At 34.3% G+C, this 5,598-nt stretch overlaps 1 long non-coding RNA gene across 1 annotated transcript; it reads right to left on the bottom strand.

The window, feature by feature from the left end:
- Nucleotides 1–1,906: 1,906 nt before the first annotated feature.
- On the bottom strand, nucleotides 1,907–4,227 carry LOC107758029 (uncharacterized). Its single transcript, XR_001641983.1, has 3 exons — nucleotides 4,173–4,227; nucleotides 3,457–3,507; nucleotides 1,907–2,029 (listed from the first exon to the last, which is right to left on the bottom strand). It is a non-coding gene; the product is annotated as an uncharacterized LOC107758029 (long non-coding RNA).
- Between the last annotated feature and the right edge of the window lie 1,371 nt (nucleotides 4,228–5,598).

Here is a 5,598-nt window from a genome sequence, read left to right as displayed (position 1 = left end):
TTAACTCTGAAACAGCGAGTATTCTCCTTCTCCAGTGAAATCATTACTGTGGAGGGGAAAGACAAACGGTTTCTGTCTTTCTAAACTACAGTGCATTTGCTCCCAGCACCACCATAAGTAATGAAGCCCGACTGTCTGCAGAGAAGAGAAGAGCAGAGGACAGCATAAAACAGCTGACAGTCCATCAGCTTTCACAGTTTGACTGTCTGAGTGGTTAAAGCCAATAGTTCTCTCATCATTAACTAACCAACATGTCACTACAAACCTGTATGACTTTGATGAACAGATCGAAACAAGTCATTATTCATTGACAGTCTTCTCCTCCGGTGAGCTGTTTTTTCACTCCAGCACCGATCACTCAGACTGCGCTGTTAATTGGATCACTGAAAAGATCTGACTCGTACGGATTTGTAACAACATGACGGTGAGAAAATAATGACAGAATTTTCATTTTTGGGTGAACTTACCGTTCTGCTATTTCTGTCTGTCTCTTCTCCTTCTGTCTCTCACTTTCGGTGTTATTTCTGTCTGCTTAATTTCTCCTGCAGTGTGAGTGAATGTGTGTGCAAACGCACGTGCGTGTGTGTGTGTGTGTGTGGATGTGCTAGAAAGCTCTGGGGTAAAACTGCATTTGTTAGCAGGAACCCCAGCTGGTCCCATTATAAATGCATCACTAGTACATCCACTGAGATATTTAACTGTGAGTATGTGATTATAAATGTGAGCATATACAGTATGCATACAGTGACCATGAAATTAAGTCTATAAATGGTTAATCCCGATTATTTTGCTGAAAATATATATATTTATTTTTTCTACATTTCATCAGAATTATTGCACTTTCGCATAATATTGCACAGATTTAGTTGCGGCAAACAGCACAAATGGCTGTGAAAGAAACAGACTGGCTGTACTACACTTTTATTTTAGCATTTTACATTTTATTACGCTTTTTCCATAATGTGGAGAGAGCATGTGCGGTTGCCAGATTGGGAAGATTAAGTAAACCGCTAGGCACAAAATGCGTCCATTTAAGAAAAGAAAAAGCTCTGATTGGGGATTTAAACTCTTGACATCTGGCAACCACAACCATGAAAGCTTGTGGAGGCTTGTTACCATTGCAAGATAACGCAAATGCCAAATTAAAAAAGCGCATTTTTAGTATACATAACCAGTGAGCAAATATCGCAGACGATCATGCTTAATAAATCAAGAGAATCATAATAAAATATGATTCATTGTGCAGCCCTACTTAAGTCACAATTATAATATATGTGACCCTGGAGCACAAAAGCAGTGTTAAGTCGCTGGGGTATATTTGTAGCAATAGCCAACAATACATTGTATGGGTCACAATTATCGTTTTTTTTTTATGTCAAAAATCATTAGGATATTAAGTAAAGATCATGTTCCATGAAGATATTTTGTAAATTTCCTACTGTAAATATATCAGAACTTAATTTTTGATTAGTAATATGCATAGCTAAGAACTTCATTCGGACAACTTTAAAGGCGACTTTCTCAATATTTTGATTTTTTTGCACCCTCAGATTCCAGATTTTCTAATAGTTGTATCTCAGCCAAATATTGTCCGATCCTAACAAACCATACATCAATTGAAAGCTTATTTATTCAGCTTTCAGATTATATATAAATAACAATTTCGAGAAATTGACCCTTATGACTGGTTTTGTGCTCCAGGGTCACATATGAATGTCATTGTGTTAGATACGTGGCATTCATTTCAAAGAAAGGTATATTTCACAAAAAGGTTTTCTAATATGAAAAATCAATGTTACCCTAATGCAATGACATTCATACATTTGTAAACATCACTTAAGCTCCTAAATACTTTTTACTGTATATTCACTGTATATTCAATCCACATGCAGACTGTGTGTTACCTGAGTCTCCCGTCTTGTGCGGCGGCTCCTCCTGGAATGATCTTGGTGATGAAGATGCTGGGGTCGTCTCCGACATGAGGGTTATCAGTCCCTCCGGCGATACTGAAGCCTAGCCCAGAGTTCCCCTAGACACACACACACACACACACACGTCCAGCTCGTTCAACAGAATGACAGTCTCTCATTCACATAAACTGAAGCTCTGCTATGGGTGCCAACATATATTCACATGCATTAATTTCGCTTTAGATGTCAAATGCAATTTATTAACACTGAAACATGTCATTTATTGATAGAATCCATTGTGAAAAAGAATAGTACTGAAATAATATGCTTAATATACTTAATAATTATATACAGAAATATATAAGAAGCTCTGCTATGGGTGCCAACATATATTCACATGCATTAATTTCGCTTTAGATGTCAAATGCAATTTATTAACACTGAAACATGTCATTTATTGATAGAATACTTTGTGGAAAAAGAATAGTACGGAAATAATATGCTTAATATACTTAATAATTATATACAGAAATATATAGTTAAGTGTGACCTGAATCTAATGTTTTCAGACACTTAAATGAAACTGTATTAAAGTTTATATTAAATGCAATGAGGTGAACTTAAGAGTGCTTTTGAATCCCCCTAATTACATCTTTATATGTAATTTCATAATTATTTTGATTGTCTTGTACTTGTACTGAAAAGTTTTTATTGTAAAATAAAATATACTTCCATGTCATTTCTATTGAAACTTGTATGCCATGTATTTAAATTACAATCAAGTACTTAAGTATGTTAGTCAATACATCAACATAAGTATGCTTCCTTAATAATCAACAAAAGATTATTAAAACATAATGATTTAAAATGTACTTTAAAGGAAACCTTTTAATTTGACAGCATTACGAAGTGCACTTTTTGAAGGTCTACTAAGAAACAGCCACCAAAGTGTCTCTTTAAGTTAGTGGCCTATTTAATTCAGATTATATCATTTGCAAATACAGTTTTGTAAAAATGTTTTTGTAATGCATGGATTTAAACGTGATACACGATTCACATGTTACCATGTCAAAATGTTTCAAAAGCCTGCTGTTATTTTTAATTGCTTTACTGCTTTATAATTACATTTACATATCATATGAATACATTTTATGAATTAAAAATCTGGGTTAAACTTTATTTTAAGGTGTCCTTGTTACAGTGTAATTATACATTTAAGTACTGAGTAATATTAATTAACTACATATATTTACTATATGGTTAGGGTTTGGCTTTTTATTTAATTATGCATAATTAATTGTTGTTATAATAGTAAGAACATGTAACGTGTAACAAGGACACCTTAAAATAAAGTGTTACCAAATATACTTATAAGATTTGAGGTACACATTCAATATAATTAAGCATACTTCTTTTTTCACAACGGTTATGTAAAATCTCACTCTTACAAATTAGTACTTCATATTAAAAATACCTTAGGCACCCACCCATACATAGAAAGACCTATGTTAAATAATACAGCACTGTACTTGTTTGTAAGATTTACCCTTTCCAACGTGATCTCTTCATATTCGATCTCTCCTTCTGCTCCATTGACCTACAAGACAACACATGCGATGTGAGTCCCTTGAAGACATCAGCTTAAGACATGCATTACACAGTAATAGACATGCAAATATAGCATTAAAAGAAACCGACTCTTTTTACTGAAAGGTGGGACTTCCATTCCTACAGTTTTGGGCAATGCATTTATTTTCTTTATTTTACAAGTGTTCAAATGCATAACTAGACTTTTACGTTATCTGAAGAAAATATGAAGTGTTGCTTGACTGCTCAAAACTCGTGTGAATGTGATTTCACCAAGTAGAACAAAATCCCTGTCGATCATGGTAAAACATTCCAATCAATCAGAACTGCGAGTTAAGTTTACAGTTAATGTCAAGTTTAGAGTTAGGGACTTCTACACCATTCTTATCTGCCTGTTATTTAGGATAAGTTATGGTTAGGGTTAGATTCAGTGGGTTATGACTGTTTTTGGATAGGTTCCAGAATCAACAAAACGTACAAATAAAACACAGACCCAAAACCCAAATCACTTGATATGTGATTGCTAGGGTGTTGTAAGCTGCAACAAGGGCACTGTGGGTGGCTGCCAAGGCATTATTATTATCATTGTCTGGGTATTCTTGGTTTGAGGTATCATTCCTGTCTGCACCACTAGTAATTTCTAGATCTAAAGACTAAAATATGCATAGTACTTACATACGGTGAGCCATCCAGTGTGTCTGTATTTACCACCACTGGTGGAGAGTTCGCCTGCAGGAGAAAAGAGAGAGGAATTTTCAGCACAGTGCTTATTAGACATAATGTCCGGAACACACCACGGTACTACTTCGACTTAATTTGCCGGACGCAACATGCATACTGTGCGCAGTAAGCAACTTTTCAGTATGCATACTGAATACCTTGATTACCTACTATGCTACTGTTCAAAAGTTTGGGCTTGTCAAGTCTCTTGTGCTCACCAAGGCTGCATTTATTTGATCGAAAATACAGTGCAAACAGTAATATTGTGAAATATTATTACAATTTAAAATAACTGCTTTCTATTTGAATATCTGTTAAACTGTAATGTCTTTCTGTGATGCGCAGCTGTATTTTCAGCATCATTACTCCAGTCTTCAGTGTCACATGATCTTCAGAAATCATTCTAATATGCTGATTTGCAGCTCAAGAAACATTTCTGATTATTATCAATGTTGAAAACAGTTGAGCTGCCCAATATTTTTGTGGACATTAACATTAACATTATATATGTCACTTTTGATCAGTTTAATGCATCCTTGCTAAACAAAATTATTAATTTCTTTCAAGAAAAAGTTAAATAAAAACTCACTGACTCCAAACTATTGAACAGTACTGCACATTTTTATTTCCTAGATCCTTCCTGCTGAAGTAGACATGCAATGTTATGTGACAACAATGTAACATAATGAAATGTGAATTTGAAATGTACCTGTACATTATATAGCAGGCAGATTAACGTATATTTAAGAGGTAAACCAGTATTTCATTCAAAACAGACAAGATTTTTAAAAGTCTGAAAAGTTTTGCAGGTTTTCCATTGAAATAATGTAAAAGCAAACAGCACAACATTAACATTAACATTATATATGTCACTTTTGATCAGTTTAATGCATCCTTGCTAAACAAAATTATTAATTTCTTTCAAGAAAAAGTTAAATAAAAACTCACTGACTCCAAACTATTGAACAGTACTGCACATTTTTATTTCCTAGATCCTTCCTGCTGAAGTAGACATGCAATGTTATGTGACAACAATGTAACATAATACTGTTTGAAATGTACATGTACATTATATAGCAGGCAGTATATTTAAGAGGTAAACCAGTATTTCATTCAAAACAGCCAAGATTTTTAAAAGTCTGAAAAGTTTTGCAGGTTTTCCATTGAAATAATGTAAAAGCAAACAGCACATACATCCACTGATAAGCTGACCCTCTTTTACAACTCACACACACACACTACAAGCAATTTACAGCTGTAACGTCTGCTAGCACCTCTATTGCTTTCCAATAAATGTGATTAAAGACACACACAAACACACACACACTCACACACTCACTCACACACACTCACTCACTCACACACACACTCACACACTCAC

Source organism: Sinocyclocheilus rhinocerous, unplaced genomic scaffold, assembly GCF_001515625.1.
Source record: "Sinocyclocheilus rhinocerous isolate Xijiao unplaced genomic scaffold, SAMN03320098_v1.1 scaffold15492, whole genome shotgun sequence".
Lineage (NCBI taxonomy): Eukaryota > Metazoa > Chordata > Actinopteri > Cypriniformes > Cyprinidae > Sinocyclocheilus > Sinocyclocheilus rhinocerous.
This window is presented reverse-complemented; position numbering and strand designations above follow the sequence as displayed.